Below are 18,784 nucleotides of genomic sequence, written 5' to 3'. Positions count from 1 at the left end.
CATTGGGTGTAGCGATTTCAATGATCAATGCTACTTTTCTGTTCTTTTCACGGACCTATATATCTGGTTTTGTTGCATCTGTCTTTTGAATTGTTGGTGACGGGTGATCTCATGTGATACAGACTTCATTATTTTCTATGATGCTTTGTGGCTCATGTTTCCAATGTTTTTCAGCTACTTCAATATTATAATGTTTGTACAATGTCCAGTGCAACACTCCTGCCACAGTATTATGCCTTTTAGTATAGAGTCATTCTGTCATTAATATACCACAACCAGCAACAAGGTGTGCAACTGTTTCTAATTTGGTTTTACAAAATCTATATTTGTTTGTTTCTCCCACATGTTCAATAGACTTTGTAAACCAATGTGTATGTAGCCCACTATCTTGGGCCACCAATATTAATCTTTCATCTTTTGGTTTGAATTCACCTCTCCTTAACCATTTCTGCATTCGATCCTGATCAACATGCGGTTCTTCCAGCAGTTTTCTATAGTTGCAACTATAATTATACATTTTTCCACATCTTGCCTTCTTATCTGATCCTTCACCTTATATTCTTTCTTTTGTTTTTTTTTTTTTGGCACAAACATTTTATCATCTTTTGGTTTGATTTCGGTTTAGTGTCAGTACGTTTTGTCATACGAAGTTTAAGGGGTGTTTTTATCTTGGCAGTTGTGATAGTAAATCAATTGTGAAAATACTACCCAAGGATTTTAGCAATACTTTTAGAATGGTCTGTGACAGGACATGTTTACCTTAGCTGAGAATCCTGGAAATGGTTTCTGGTGTGAGGTAGATATGGGGAATATAATAAGAAGGATAACTCAAGACAATATCGACAGTAGGTGGACCATACAATGTTTAACTGCAGATTGATTGTCAATGCAAAGAAGACATTGTTTTATAACACAACCCCCAACAGTAATAATTTCCTTTGAAGAACTAAGAACTGGCATACCAGGGAATAGGTTTACAGTGAATTATGTTATATTAGGTGACTGGCATAGAAAAAAATTAAGCCAATCATTAATTCTCAGTGAAAGTTAATAAACATGCTGCTTTTATACTGCACCTCTTTCATTAGGCACATTGTTTTATTCAAGCTCTTCTGAGCTTCATATGCAAAACTGTTAAGCACAAATGAAACTTTTCACAGTTCTGTGTGGTCCATTGAGTAATGCCTTGCATACCAGTAACTATATTTAAAACAATACAAAACACACATGTTTTTTAACTGAAGACCAACTCAGTTTTTATTAACCATGGTTATATCCTTTACATTCTTATGCAGTGAAAGGCATGGATTCTATTTTTCAAGTATAGCTTATTTTCTTCCAGTGAAGTGTACCTTTGTTTATACCCTCCGTGCCTCTGGTAATCTTGTTTTGATTTACAAAAGCTTTTTGCCATGACCAATCAGTAAAACATTTTTGTGACTGGGGCCCGGTATGATTTCATTTGATACAAATGCCACCTTGTTTTACAATGTATGTAGCAAGATATAATATTTCAGTACTTAATTACTCATCTTGGGAAAATAAATGCATTGAAATACAACTGCATAATACTGTCAGTATAGGAAAATACATCTCAGGAGGGCCTGAATATTAATTAGGCTAAAGATTTTCCAGTTTTACTTTACTCAGGAAAGGTATATATTTTGGAGCGGAAAATATTCTCTCAAGCTATGTTGTACTTTTCTTCATGGATGTTGCTATTCTGAATTTTTATGCTGATCTATGCAGCTGCCTTTTTATGCTGTTACTATTATGGTATGTCTCCCATCAGAAGAAATGTGTTGCATTATGTTTAGATATTTATTCTGTAGACAAATAGCTTTTGATAGTCTGTCTGGTTCCTAAATAATGAAACAGCATTTGATGGCATGTAGTTGAGTATGGAAACTACTCATAGAAAGTTAAAAGAAATGAAAAGTTATCTGACTGCATACATGGCAACTAGACAAAGAGTGGTGGGTTAATAAATAAAGACCCACAGCAGAGAAAGTACAGGCATTTCTACAGTATTTGGGTAAGGATTTAAGTAAAAGGAAAAGCAGTGTCTCTGTGGAGGTAACAACACTACTAAAGAGCATCACTCCGAATGAACAAACTAATGTAAAAAGGTAATGCAGAGGTCCTACATATGGGGAAAATGGAGATTAAGGTGGAAAAGCATGAAGAAAGGCAGGGAGAGAGAAAGGCACCTGGAGCACTAAAAGAGGTGAAAGTAAAAGAGGAAAGAAGACAACACTGTCTGACATACTTCTTTGGTCAAGGTTAGACAGGAGATATGGAAAGGTACACTAAATCAGAGGGCTAAGTTTAAAAAAGAGCGATATTTAGAATGACTTTAGCAGATGTAGCTGGTATGGGTCTTAGTACACAGAAATCAAAAGAATACATCCGAGTTGACAGCAAATATGTATATAAAGTCATTCATTTCTGAGCATAAATATCAGAAAGTATGACATCAAGGTATGATATATTCTGAGATGCATAAAAACAATAATCAAAATAAGGCAATATTTTAAGTAATTTGATCCATGGTATAAGGTACAGTTGTTAAATATCAAAGGCATTTTTTGAGCATTGAGTTCATTTCTGGACACAGGCATCTTCATGGGAGTTAATATGTATTAGCTTGTAAAATTAATTTGCCTTGCTTTAAAAAAATGGAATTAAGAAAAGTTTGAAATTCTGAAAGAGATGTTTAGAAATGACCAGCTTTGATTTCTGTTTTTTAACTTGTTCTACATGCTGCATTAATATGTAAAAAGTAATAAGCACTCATTTCTGGATTTCATTAAAAGTGCCAAGACGTATAGTTAGCTTTGATAAAGCAAAGCATAGTCTGTATCTGGTGTTATTTTCTGATTTCAGTTTGTAGTACTAAAAATATGTGTTATATACTCTATTGCCTTATTTACAGGGTTCAGAAATATGTGTTACTTTTCATGGGAGATCTGCTTAATTTCCCCAATGCTTTGCAGTGTTGACAAATGTAGATTTATTTTCTTTAGAAAATCATTGGTTAGAATCTTTCCTGCTACCTCTTTTTTTGTCTCATGTTTGGTGAATTGCTTGAGAAACTCCTCAAGCTATTTATAGGCAACATATTGCATGCTATATATCCTTCCACTGTTGGACTTGTCACTAAGATAGACATAGTAAGTGAGTAAAGTCTTTATTTGATTTTGTTACTATTTATGATATTCCCCCAGATTTACTAATCTTCCGTGTAAGAAGACTAGATTAGTTTTACATGGAAGCGCCAGTCTAAGAGTATGACAGCAGCGTGCCATGCATATTAATGAGGGCGCACTGCCTCAACTCTAAAGCTTACATGGAGCGTGGAAGAGTGTAGGGGGCGTGTCGGACTGCCGAGCGGTCCAAAAATCCACGCTCCTGCAATAAAGAAATGCCACAATTTTGAGTTACATGAGCGAGTCCGCTCACATGTGCACAATGTAACACTACACTCCCCCATATGTTAAACAACTGACAAAATTAAAAATAAAAATTTTTTATATATATTTTTTTTCATTCGATATAGCTGCCCATATTTGCACATGTTTGCGCGGGTTTGCCCATTGCTTAGCTACAGTTAGCAGCTTAGACACCAGAAGAGGATAATAAGAAAAATATATGTAAATTAAGCAAAATAGCGATAGCATAGTGGTTAGAGCCCTCGCACAAAGAGGAGGCATTCCCAGTTTGAGTCCCACTACTGCACGTTCCATTTTCTGTTGGAAATCTGTCTACAAAAATATTTCCTGACATTTTTTATGTATAAGTTTTGTAAAAAGCATTGAAATGTTAAATGTAGTAGTGAACAAATTATATATATATATGAAGGTGAAATGGTTATGCATTCTGAGGCATGAGTACCCTATTTTAAGCAATATAAAGCACTGCTAAGCACAATTTACCAGTATTGAGCATATTTAAATCCAATTGCGCGTAGATGCACACCACGTTAACCAGCGCAATGTCGGGCAATGTCGAGCAACGTCGGGCAATGTCGAGCAACATCGAGCAACGTTGAGCAACATTGGGCAAAGTCGGGCAAAGCTAAGCAAACTCAGTTAAACACAGCCACACCTCCTTTAGGGACAAACCTTTGGGTTGGGAGGGTGGCTTAATGGTTAAGGTGTTTTCCTTACAAACACAAGGTGCAGGGTTTGAGTCTCACAAGGGATAATTGGCTAGGCTTAAAATGGCTGGCAAGGGCAGTTAGCTTAGTACTAAACTATGAACTATGAACCTATGAACTTTACTGTACCTTAATAAGTCAAGTCTGCCCAGTAGGAAAATAAAAATCAGTGACAGGGCTTGGACTCAGGATACTGTGCACTATAGTCACAGTACTTAACCACTAAGCCATGACAGCATTTCATAAACATGCACTTTCAACAGACACATATCTATCAAAGGAATTTTAAACATTGCCAACATCAGCTAAGCAGGCATGCCTGCAGCTGAGTTTTTCCAAAACATGCCAATCACAAATAAGAGCGGGAAATGAGGCATATTTAAGCTCCACAGGTGGGAATACTTGCTATAACTGGTTGTAGCTTCCTTCTGCAGTCAGCATGGCCAGTGTTGGAGAAGGCACTCGATTTAGAGCGCAACGCTGGGGCATCGAGGAGTCCAAAGTAATGGTTTGGCTCCTTGTCCACAATCATGAGGAAAGACTCCTGTGGGGCCAGTACCAGGGTACCCAATATAAAACGGAGGCCTGGAACAGTCTTGCCTGTGATCTCACCAGTGCCACTGGTGTTTCTCAGACTGGTGAGCAGGTCAGACACTATTATTCTGACCTGAAGTGACGTAGGGAGGATCAACTGGACCAGTGGATCCAGGAATCCCGTATGATGCCTAATGCCCCAGTACTGAGTAAGTAGCCATTGTATTAAGTAGTTAAGAATTGCTATGCTTGTCTATACTATGGATAGGTATGTCTCAATATCACTGCATTTACTTCACAGCTGTAGGTGTCCAGGCTATGAACCAGCAAGCCCATGAAGATAGGCTGCAAAGGCTGCATCATCAGGCAGGTTAGGAATTATTCTGCATGTACTGTTATATAAAATAAATGAGAGAGCCTTCAAAATGTATTTTAACCCAATAAATAAAGGTGTAATAATCCTTTAATAAATGTATGATTCACGGAGTGCGTCTGTGTCATTTTCTTTTATATTTTGTTGTACTGTTGCATTCTACAAATAGTAGTGTTGTATTAAGCAGTGTCAACCCACACTTGGGTAGGCCCATATAACATGGATGAAGGGAATGTCAGTAGCTTGTATGCATATGTACAGCCCTCAACTGTTGGTGCATGGCCAGCATGTACAGGTTAATCTGGCACATGAGTAGCTTGGTATTGTGTTCCCCAGAAATGTCAGTGTGCTGCCAGAAATGTAATGAGCTGTTAACATATAACTGATACTTTCACCTGAACATATCTAGATAACTATATGAAAGTAGATCTGTCAGTGTACCATCTTAGCAGTAGTGTGTGTAAGCAACTCTCAAAATATGTTGGAGTAACATCTGCATCTTGGACAGTTTGTATGTAAGATACAGCTCATGTATATAATGATCTAGCAAAATCCAATTGCACAATATAAAGACATTCAGTAGTGTAATAATACATGTAAGGGACATATAACTGCAGTTAATAGGAATGTAGTGAAAACTAGAAGGATATATAAGTTGTTAATTGAGCTATCTTTTCCCACCCTACTGTATGTGCATAAAAAATGCAATTCCACACCTCAATTGGTATGTCTCATCTCAAAACATTTGTTGGGACATATGTCCTATTGGTTTATAAATATTGCATTAATTTCTATGCATGTGCCATGTTAAAATACCACAATATTGGTGGCCTGTTGCCATCAATTCAACCTGCATGTTGTTGTAATGTCCACTATTGTTCTATATATGCATGTGTTATGCTTGCTTTTCAACTGTTGAAAATCTGGTGTGTTTGGTTAATGTGAATATTTCTGCATGCTGTTATAACTAATTGGGAATGCTGTTGACTATTACTAACCCATATCTTTATTAAACTCTCCAAAACATAGTTCATATGGGAAGACTGGTCCCAGAGGACCCACCTGTCCCACCTCAGCTGGCCATGGCACCTGGCACCAGCAGATCTGGTGCCCAGCCTGGGACCTCCTCCTCCATTTGCCCTGTGCCACCTTCGGGTAGAAGCGCTGCAGGGGATGGAGCTCGGCCCCTCGTGCAACCGTAGGTGGAGGAGGGGCATCTATCACCCTTCGAACGGTCTGGGCTGTGGTGCATAAGAGATTGAACGAACCTCTACACCAGCTTGAGGCCTGAGTGGTGCAACTCCTGGGTCAGCCTGAGCCTCCTACACAGGCCCCAGCACAGCCACCCTCTGGCCCGTGAAGGTGCAGTGGTGACTGCCCATGGGTGGGGACCTCAGTCCCACTGTTTCCATCTGGGGGCTCATGGACTTGCGATTTCCAAACATCCCTCCCCATCAAAGATGTTCACCCACCACATGTATCATATACTGCCCCTGTATGCGTCTTGTTTGTCTTGTCTGTTTACCTCCCTAACCTACCTCCCCAAATATACTTACTTCCCCTACCCCACATTCCACTCTCACCTGAAAATAAAAAGGGCAATCTGCTCCCAATAAAAAATTATGCCCCATACATAGCTGCCCATTTTGCACACATGTCCACTGGACACATAAAATGTTATTTAATTGGCATTACATCATACTTTGTTGTCCTCACCCCTCTCTTAGGGGTTGAAGGGTTCATATCTACCTGCAAATGTATTGCATATGCACAGCTGTTTCTGTTGAAGAAATGGGCAGCTATGGACCTTCCCTACACCCGTCCTGCACATCCTGAGCTATTTTCTATACTGTCTTTCCCTCTTTGTGCCCCTTTTTTACCACTTTCCTATCTCCCCATTTTTCTTTTCTTTAACAGAAATGAGCACAGGGTGAGCGGGAATAAGCACTATTAAGCAGTAGTTAGCGGGTTTACGTGGGTTTGCGTGGGTTTGTGCTTATTTGCGCTTAGCTAAGCAATGCGCAGCAATGCGCAAACCCACACAAACCCACTTACAACTGCTTAAAAGTGCCTTAGTCACTCTGCATGTGAGGGCCCTTGTTCTGCTCAGCAGCAAAATAAAACACCTCTGTAAGTCTCGAACCCTGGACCTTGCACACAATACACAACAAGAAGCACCACTAAACCATGGTACATATACATCAAGTTAGTGCTTAAATAATTATATCATGCATCAGAATGAGTGAATGTAAAGGAAAATTAGGAATACCATACCACACAACTTGTTCTGTGGATGTTGACCAACAGTTGTTGTGGGATTACATTACATGTCTGTGATAAGAGAAGCAGCCATTCTGGCAGGAAATAATGTTACACCATCACTTTACAACCCCACACAGTATCACAGCAGGACAAACACTGGCATATCTGTTTAGGGCAGAGGCCATAACTCCCAACTGTCCCTAATTTTCAGGGATGTCCCTGATTTTGACACAAATTTTAGCTCTGTCCCTCTGAATCCCTCGGAAAACTACTGACTTTGGCCAGAAAGATGGTGAATTACACTTAATGAATAATGACAATAATTAAGAGTTAGACACTTCTTTTACTTCAGAAAAGATGTATTAATTCATATGCTCTGATTCTCTCAATGTTTCAACTTAATGGCACTAATATTTTAAAGGTGTCCCTGATTGTCCCTAACTTTTTCTTGACTTTTCCCTGAGTCTGTTCAAATATGTACCTGATTGGATGAAAGGTCTGGCAGAGGCAGAAACACAGAGACATATCAGCGTTTCTGCTGTTACACAATGTGCAAGTAGCTTTGGAAGGCGTTTTGGAAGCATACCCGTATGTAGGAATACAACACTGAAATACAAATGGATGTAGCCATGTACTGGTGGCAGCCAACTGTAAGAATGCCATTGCTCTAGTGCTGAAAAGACCTGGTGGACAGACAAAAAATAACATGCTATTCTCAGGCTATCATGTGGATAGATCCACAGTTGGGAGTTATGCAGACAGACTACTTGCCTTGATAAACTAACATGTGCACAGCAACCCTGTAAGTCCAGCAAGATAAAATCCACACAATACTACTTACGCTCTCTGTACTTCTGCACCCCTACCCAAATGTAGAATATACCTGTGTGTGCAGGGTCTACCAAGGATGTAGGTAAGCATACTCACAGTACTGAAATGTGTCCAGTTTTTCCTGAGCAGCTTGTGCTGTCAACACTAAAAAAGCACAAACTGTTTAGAACTGAGTAAATGAATATTCACAGTATAGCAGTTTACAAACAATTCTCTATAACTAGCTTTGTATGGCAGTTAATTGTAACATTTGAAAAGAAAGTACATCTTTCCATGTATCTTGGGGTAAACTTTTGAGGGGTGAGTACATTTCTATACTAACAAGTGGGTACTAGAAGCAGCAACATTAGGTCTGAGTACAAAATGTAAATCTCTGGCTACACCCCTGGCTTCTGATATAAGAACTATACCAACATTCTGTCTTAAACAATGATGTCCACAGCAAACAAGGATGATCTCCATCTTGGAAAGCTGAAAGAGACACGCCTACATGAGTCAGCAATTTATAGTACTGGGTTGCTATGACAGTGATTACTGCAATTACTACACAGCAGGCTGCATGCAATTAGCAAATGATGGCCACTAATTGGTGCAGAGACCATCACATGCTCATGTGCAAATTCCTACAAAAGCAGGCTGCAATCTCTGCCAACAAACTCAATCACACTATTGCAGAGACTGACCGAGAGAGAGACAGAGAAAGAGAGAGAGAGAGAGAGAGAGAGAGACAGAGAAAAGGAAAAAGAAATATTACCAAATCATACAAAGGAAAGGTATGTGACACATATATATTTACTGGCATGTAGTAGATATTATTGAAGAATAGTCTACATAATGTGAACCATTCATATGTGGCAGCAGTACTTCTTTATGCACAGATGTTCTGCTTAACTACTGCTATGGACAGTACTGTGTACCTGTGGGCAGTGGGACATACCTGTGAAATGTGTAGCTCAGCATTAAATGTCAAAGATCTGATCCATGTTATCTGTGTTCTGTACAGTAGTGTGGCCAATGGCTGTTGGGGGATTAGCGCTAACATTATAGAAACATGGGTGTGACAGAACAACACATGCATAATAGTCATATTAAAGTGTAGCTTAGCATTGGCAACTGCTGTAGCAGTCTAGTATGCTTATCTAGCATCTGTTGCCATATATACCCCCTAATGTTAGTGTGTGTTCATATGTGACACCTGTTTGTGTTGCAGCAAGGCCCAACAGTTCAGCTGTGAGGTCCAGGGACTTACAACAGTGTGGACCTTGTGTGTATGCCACACACATACAGAGAAATATATATGTGCCATATATATTCACATCTGTATATGTGCATAGAGCAGGGGATATATTGCAACTGTTTGTGAAGGGGGAGATATATATGTTGGTGAAGGTTAGTATGCACATATTTGTATGTAGGTTTTAGTGTGTGACAAACAAGACAGCATACAGTGCTGGTATATGACATGTGGTGGTTAAACACTGTGGGTGGTTTGTTCAGTTTGCAATGTTGAAGCCAGTAAGGCCTGCTAAAGCTACCTGGGCTGTGAACACCTTCAATGCATTTATCCCAAGACTGTGAGATTTTATTACATTACTGTACACCTTACATCCTTTGTATAATTGATATTCTCACTATGAAAGGTGAAATGTATATGTGTCTACATATATATATATATATATATATATATATATATATATATATATATATATATATATATATATATATATATATATATATATATATATACACATACATATATATATATATATATTTATTTATTTATTTATTTATTTATTTATTGACATTTGTTAACCGGGTTTGTCCAACTGGGCTTGTGGCCCATTTTCAGTGGAGACCCGAGGAGAAAAGCTCCAGTAATACATTTTAAAACAAGTACAATTTTAAACAATATTGATATAATAGCAGTTATAGCAAAATGATTCACATATGTTGGGATACATGCATAAAGTTAAAGCTGCATTAAAAAGAAGCTAAGTAACAATTTTACATTGATATAGTTCAATAGGTCAACAATGAAAATTTTTTGTTTGTTTAAAATTGTGCAAATGCATAGTAGATACATTGGAGAAAGAGGTGTAATGAGGTACTAAGTATGGTCCTTTTGAGGGTACATAAAGGGAAGGAAGACTAGGTAGGGTCATGACAAGGGCAGATTCTGGAATTGAGAAAATAAGCTTTTAGTTCATTTTTAATGTGTGAGGTGTGGGAGATTGAACGTAAGCCAAGGGGAAGTTTGTTCCAAGCATGGGCAAGGGAGTGTTTCTAGAGTAGTTTGCCTACTGACCTTTTCGGGTGGTAGATATCAAGTAATTGTTGGTTAGAAGTACGGAGGGTCCGGGATGGGATGTAGATGGAGACTAAGAAAGATAGAGATGGACAGAAGGAGAGTTTATAAAGAATAGAGTGTAGCATATGAAATTGATAAGATAGCAGAAACTGTGGAGGTTCAAGCCATTGAAGAGAGTTTAAAGAAATGCAGTGGTGTGAGTTGTATGGGGAGTTAGTAATGAATCTGGCTATTTTATGGTAAGTCTGTTGCAGTTTGTTTAGAGTGGAGGCCTGGATATTTATAAGAACTGGGGCAGCATATAAGAGAGAGGGGAGGAGGGGTGCCTGGTCCAGGGTAAATCTAGATTCAGGAGTTAGGAATTTTTTGTTCTGATATAGCAGACCTAGTTTCTGGTTTGTTTTTTTTATACATTGGAGTATGTGTAGGTTGAACTTGAGTTTGTCATTGATAATGACCCCTAGGAGTTTTGTGTGGGTGTCAGGGTGGATATTTGTATTGTTAGAATATGTAATAAAAAAGGAGGTTTTGTGATGAGAAAGAGAACGGGGAAGGAAAAGTAGGAGTTTGGTCTTTTTGGGATTTAGGATCAATAGGTTGTGAGAGAGCCATTGTTCAGTGGATAGTAGGGTCTGTTGGGTCAGGGAGTGTAGTTCAGGAATGTTATTTGAGATGGATATAAGTGTGGAGTCATCGGCATACTGAATAAGGGAGGATTCTTTGCATGAGGTGTAAAGATCATTGGTGAAGATGTTAAACAAAAGGGGTGCCAAGATGGAGCCTTGGGGAACACCAGTGGAGATGGAAAGAAAAGGTGAGGAGGATGAGAGCCATTTGACAGATTGTTCCCTGCCAGATAGGTAACTATTAAACCAGGCAAGTGTGGAGGGGGAAAGGTGGAGATTTGCGAGTTTGGATAGCAGTAGAGGATGAGAGACAGTATTGAAGGCTTTGGAGAGATCTAGGAAGAGACAGGAAATGAGTTTATTGTTGTCTAGGGCCTCTGCAATGATATGAGTGAAGGAGAGGAGGGCAGTGGTGGTGCTTTGGTGAGGACGAAATCCATGTTGGGTAGGGGTAAGTAAGTGGTGTGTGAGGAGGTGATTGAGAAGCTGTGAGTGAATACATTTTTATAATATCTTGGAGAGGGGGGATAGAATGGCAATGGGTCGGTAGTTTGAAGGGTCAGTGGAGTTTCCACCTTTATGAAGAGGGATAGTGAAGAAAGATTTCCAAAGGGTGGAGACAGTTGATTCCAGAATAGATTGATTAATTAGTATAGATAGAGGATAGACAATTGAGTCAGCAGCAAGTTTGAGGAATGTAGGAGATAGATTGTCAGTGGAAGAAGAGAAAAGTTTTAGCTTGAATAGTAGAGATTTGATGTAAGTAATGGGAACTGGCTCAAAAGAAAACAAAGTTGTGTTAGTGGGACTTGGAGAGGTGGGTGTCGAAGTAGAGTTTGGCTTAGAGGTTACCAGATTTTGGATGGAAAAGATAAAGTGTTTATTCAGGAGGGTAGCTGTTTCCTGAGAGGAAGAGTTAGGGTATAGGGAGGGATTAGAGGGCTTTCCAGGATAGAGGATGTTGTTAAGAGTTGATCAAAATTTTTGAGGATTGGATTTGTTCTTAAGCTGAACAGAGTTATAGTATAACTTTTTGTCATTAGTTGTATGTTTTTTTGCAAGGTTCCTCAGTTGCCTGTATTTTTGAAGCAAAGGTGGTTGTTTAGTTTTAGTCCAGGTTTTCCAAGCATGAACTCTTTGTTCCAAGCATGATTCTCTTTGGAGAGCCAGGGAGCATGGTTTGATTTTACTCTGATCTTCCTAGAGGGAGCTAAGGAGTTTAGAGTATTCATGAAGATGCTATTGAAAGTGCTTACAGCATAGTTTAGGGGGGTGTTTTAGAATGGACCAATCTATGTTGTGGAGAATGGAGTTAAACTGGGATGAATTGAAAGTCGATAGTTTTCGACAGTCTTTGATAAGGTGGGATTTAGGAATATGGGAGTAGTGTCTTAAGATAGTGGTAGGGAGATGATCACTGAGGTAGTCAGGTAAGGTGGTCAGATTGTGGTATTGGTGGGGGGAATTGGTAAGGATCCAGTCTATGATGGAGCTGGAAGAGGAATTTTTACGGAAGCGAGTGGGAGATGTTATAAGTTGGTGGAAGCCGTGTAGGTGGATACTGAGTTGGGGTGAGTTAGTTGTGAGTTTGGACCAATCAATGTTGACATCACCAAGGATAAGTGTCTCATATGGTATGTTTATATATATATATTTGTATATACTCATACACACCTACATCTACTTGTTGTAATAGATTCTCTGTACTGTTGACTGACTGTGATGGTCAATATGTTTGTGAATACGTCAAAGATATGTATCTGTGGGATAGCTTAGTGTGAAACTGTTTATGTTATGGTATTATGGGTCCTTGCTTTGATCCTAGCAAAAGCTGTGTATTCTGTTGCTAGGCAGAACAAGTGCTATTGCATACAGTGTGATTAAGTCCCTTGGTTTTAACTAAGGTGTGTCATTGGAGGCTAAAGCACTACATCTATGATTATTGATTGGTACCAATGTTGAATGCAAATCCTGTGTGTACTGTAGTACTACTTGAAGCTCTGGGCCTGTACAGCAAAGTATGGTGTATGTCCACATTGCTTGCATCCACTGTTTTGTGTAGTCCCTGTATTCATCACAAATTACATTTCTCAAGATTAAGGTTGTGTAAGTACTGACATACAGTACTGTATAGTACACACCGAAAGCTTATCTGGGTTGTCATACCTTTGTGTCCTGTAATTATGTCTGATGTGTGTGTGGGTATGTCTGTAATATGTCTTTTGCATATGTGTGGTAAAACATATAACTGTGTATCTAGCAACATTCATAGTGTACTACAGCAGTATGTGACCTATATTCCCAATTGTGCACATATTTTGGTCATGGATCTGGCATTAACACGTTGTGTGGTATAATAGTAATACATTTACTGGACCTTACACTGATTGTGATGGATGATATATTTCTTTACACATCAGCTTGATGTATATCTGCTGTGGCAAGGTGGTGCATCATGTTGCATACAGTGTGCCAGGTACTCTTGTATAGTCTTATATAGTGATTTTATTTTGTTGCTGTGCAGAACATGGTTCTTTAGATAGAGAGTGAGCAAGGCACTTTCAAGCAGTTGTGGGGTGAGCAGTGATAAGTGGCAGTTACAGTGTTTCACTCTTGGTTAGCTTATAGGTTGCTATATATGGCAGTTCAGTGATATATGTACTGTATAATGTTAAATGTGCCATATGACTTGCTCAGACATATTTTTATATTTATGTCTTCCAGGGATCATGGCCCATTGCAGGAACCCGAGTTACAGTAGTGCTGAAGATTATATCATTACTAGTAGTATGATTCAGCACTACCGTCTCATGTTCTCATGAACCAGCCAGGACTAGCAGGAGCGTACAGCAATGTGGCAAGATGTTGTCTGCAGGGTCAATGAGGTAGGCCTGCATAACCGGACATATGAGCAGGTACGCCACCACTGCAGTGATCTTCTCAGACATGTCCGTCAGCGTGCTGCTGATGTGCGTAGTCAACAGCTTGCAGCAGGAGGTGGTGTTAATATCCACCCCCCCCACCAGAGTGGAGGAGCTGCTCATGAGCCTGGTGGCACCTGCCCAACAACAACAGCAGCAGACATACACCATGATGGAGGTTGGAGCCACCCAGCAAGCACACAAGGAGCATGCAGGTAACATGGCATATCTGTAGACTACTGTTATCGGTATTGGTAGATCATGCATATGTGAGATGTGGAGTGTGTCATTCAAAGATGTGGAGCCTGTTGTTGTGCAATACTGATCATTTGGAACATAATCTGTAGCCCTGTGAATGTAAACTGTTGTTGTACTGTAAGATTGCAAACACACAGTAGCAATGCCACAGTTGTGGCCACTGACAAACTGTCTCATCTCTATGAAGGTCCCTCTGGGGTGGCATCAAGGCAGCGGACAGTTGCTGGTGAGTGTGTTCTACATTTATTATTGTAAATAAAAAATGCATGTCATAGTTAAGGTGTAGGCCATGTACACATGTAACATACCTACCCATAATGCATACTGTACATGTTTGGTGTAAGAGCTGCCTCAAACACATGCAATACCCAGACCACCTCAAACAAATGTGGCTTGACTGTAGTGACCATTGGATAGGCACAGTTGATACTCAACATGCACATAACATACACATCTATGTCATACACAGAGCATTTTAACATGCTACACATAAAGGATTCCCAAACCCTCTGTAAAGACACACTTCAGTATCCAAAATCTCTTCCACACATTACACATAATATACCTGAGGGGCAGAGGCCTATCATGGGGCATTTAAACACTCTGCAACACACTACACATTCATGTCAGGGAATGCTACTTACTGGCCTCCTTACAAACTCACTTAACAACTGATTGTGAAATGGTGAATTTAGCCAAGGTAGTACAGTTCAGGCACAACATGATTAGTGCTGGTTTGTGAAACATTTGTAGCCTTGAGTGATCATCTGATGCTTTATGATGATGGCCTATGGTACTATACCCCATCCAGTTATTGTAACCACAGTGCTACACATAGCTGTCATTGCTATACACCATAATGATGCATGTGTGCCCACATATGTACCTCTAAACAGTATGCATACCAATCACCATTTGCACAACTGACACATATATGTCTTGTGATGCTATTGAGTGGCTAGGTCATATGACAGATATTGAGTATGTGTAGTGTTTAAATATGCAGTTGTGTTTTAGCATGCCATGTCATGAATGAGACTGGGATGTCCACAGTATGATCTACACTCACCATAAATACCCTACATTGGGTATGTGGCCGAATGGTATTCCATCAATTATCCATGCACCACTGATGATGTTGTGTGAATACTCATCATGCATGTGCTAAAAATGTGTCCACAATTATTTGCTAAAGACACAGAGGCTGTAATCAGCATTGGATTTAAATATGCTCAATACTGGTAAAATGTGTTTAGCAGTGCTATATATTGCTTAATATAGGGCACTCACTCATGCCTCAGGTGGTGCTGCAGGGCTGCCTATGTTGGATGCACATAGTACACTCCCTATACATGTTTGAAAATGGGTAGTGTCAAGTTAGGCATCCCTTTTACTGTATGTGTGAGTCAGAGAGAGGTGTAATTTCCAGGGTTCCTACTGAGTCAGTGTATGTGCTATGCTTTGCCTCTTTGCCAAGGCCAGAGCATACTGGGCACACCTCCTTTTACCTACTGGGGCAGGCTCAGGTTATTCCTCCTCTGAGTCACCATGTGCCTGTACAGGCCTTGGCAATGGTGGGGGACTGTTTGGCCCTGCCCCATGCTGTTCCTGCTGCAGCTGTTTCCGCAGGATCATATTGTGTAGCATGGCACATACCATAACAATTTGGGTACATGTAGTTGGTGAGTACTGCAAGGCTCTACCAGATGTGTCCAGGCACTGGAACCATGACTTGAGCATCCCAAACACATGCTCAATTATGTTTCTTGTTTGTGCATGTGCCTCATTATGGAGTTCTTGTTCAGGTGTGTATGCATTTCTGATGGGTGTCATCAGCCATGGCTCCAGTGCATATCCAGCATCCCCCACTAGGTGACCATCAGGGATGTCTCCACTGGCAAATCTCTGGTACAGCTGCGTCAGATGCCAGATGTGGGAATCATGATAGCTTCCAGGACAGCCAGCACACACATTCATTATTATGTCCTGGGCATCACACATGACCTGGCAGTTGATGGAGGGGAAGCCCTTGTGGTTGATGTAGATCCTACCCCGCTCACCGGGTGGTGCTTTGATGCATATGTGCGTGCAGTCTATTGCACCCACTACCTCAGGGTATTCTGCTATTTGGTGGAAAAGATGCATATTACTGGCCAATGCCTCATGGGAATTGGGGAAATATACGTGGTCACCGACATGTGCTGACATGGCATACAGGGACTGGTGGAGTACCCTGGATGCTGATGCCTGTGATATCCTCATCATATCACCAGTTGGTTGTTGGAAGGTACCTGTAGCTAGTATTCTTATACCAACACATACCTTGGTATCCATTGGGATGGGTCCCCCTCTGTTGGTTCTGTGTGTGAGGCGTGGCCGGCACAGCTCAACAGTTTGCTGTAGGAGGTCTCTGTCCACCCTATAGCACTCCACTATCTCCAGCTCATGTAGCCCCTGGTAGTTTACCCTGGGTCTGTACACTCTTCTCTGTCTCCTCACTGTGGGTTGCTCAGCAGCATTCACAACATCACCACCCTCATCACCTTGCACATGTTGGTTTATGATAGCAAGAGCAGCCCCTAACATTTTGTCTGAATTAAGCTTTTCCTGTTTGTATACTGCAGTGTTGCAGAGTTCTTGTAAAAAACAGGGGGGGATGCTGTTTGCAGAGTTTAAAGTGCTGGGCTAGTCTGCTGCCTGTGTAATTGGCTGATTCTAATATATTTCACCTGGATGCTCTGCTAGTTCTCCTTGATTAACTTCCTACTACTTCTTTTCCTTCCTTTTACCTTTCTATTTCCCTTGGAAGCGCAAACAAAAGCAAATAATGCACACGCACACGCTGTGTGCATGTTTGCAAGGCATTTCCTATCTTTTAAGACTGTGCACCTTTGGTTTGAGGTTTTCAAATAGGACAACTGTAGGCACGCTTCTTGCAATCCTGAGCAACGCAAAGCAAACATAAGCCACTGTGCTCCAATTAGCTTACAGCCTGTCTTACACACCTCCTCATGATGTCACCTATATTCTACTTTACTACTCACCTACTCCTACTCTTACACTCTTGGGACATGGGCCATATGCTGGGGAAAATTGGGATTCACTATCCTTATCTTCATTTGCATAGGATTGCCTACTATTGCATGGTTACATCTCTGACACTCAACTTCCCTCTTTAGCAACCACTACTCAGTAGCCATGTTGACTTCAGCATGCCATTCACCTGCATGACAGAATAAGTTTTTTAGTGAAAATGCCTATTTTTGGCTTTTTTAAATTATTTTCTTGTTTTTGTAAGAGCCGCACGTTTGCGCAGTGCTGCACTATGCTTAAACATCGGAGATCGGGAAAAAAAAGTTAGATTTTTATATTTTTAAACATTTATAAATGCCAATGGTCTTATATTTGGCTATTGACATGCTTCCTCAACTGTATGCATCCTTTATTTGGAGCTGTCATAGCTCCGTTTAGCTATTTGCAGAACGGTACTCAGTTACGAATGGAGTACATTTCTGCAGATAACACTAATCTTCCACAGACAGGTTAGTGTTTCCTGGATCACAAATTTACCTAATTTGCATAACTTTCACCAGCAAATGAGTTAATTTGCATACCATGATGTTGTCCGTGCAAGAGTAGCTTTAGCAGCTCCCATGCACGCCCCTGCCGACTGTTCCTGGATCGCATGGCAGACATATTGCCTGTTTGATGTCTTACACTACTCTACAACTCCGTGCAAGCTTTTGAGAATCCGGGGAATTAGCTACTAATTCTGCAAAGCCGTGTTTTGTTGGTCTCTGTAATTTTTTAACTATTGAATTAAAATGTTTTCATAGAAAATTTGTACACTATCATAAAGCTATTGCAGTTAGATGGACACACATACTACACATACATGTCTAGCCATTGGTCTTTGCTTGCAAAATTGTGCTAACACACTTCTTATGATGTTTTTTGGCAACAGTGTAGAATACTTAGACACAGTAACAGCTCTGATAAATCAAAATACGCCTCTAGTATGGTTTCTGATTTGACTGAATAATGGTTGCATGTAAACTGTCTTAACTACAGAATATCTGTATTTAATGAGAACTCTGCATTATTCATATGACTCCTTACAGTAAGCACAACTGCATATGTTTTGCAATTTGTCAGTATAAAGAACAATAGAAGAAGTGAAAGTGATGGCCACAGTGGTGCAGTGGTTAGCATTGTTGCCTCACAGCAAGAGGTTCTCCGGTTCGATCCTCGGCTGGGGTGCCTTCTGTGCGGAGTCTGCATGTCCTCCCTGTGGTTGTGTGGGTTTCCTCTGCATGCTCCGGTTTCCTCCCACATCCCAAAGACATGCTGCAGGTGGATTGGAGACTCTAAATTGGCCCTAGGTGTGAAGGCATGTGTGCCTTCTGTGGAAGGTTGGGCGCCAGGCTGGCAACTTGACACTGTAAAACTCCACTGCCAATCATGAGCGGACAGGTGATCCACTGTGGCGACCCCTAACTGGGAAAAGCCAGA

Source organism: Protopterus annectens, chromosome 6.part0 (genome assembly GCF_019279795.1).
Source record: "Protopterus annectens isolate FY-2018-M chromosome 6.part0, PAN1.0, whole genome shotgun sequence".
Classification (NCBI taxonomy): Eukaryota; Metazoa; Chordata; order Ceratodontiformes; family Protopteridae; genus Protopterus; species Protopterus annectens.
Note: the sequence above shows the minus strand (reverse complement) of the source record.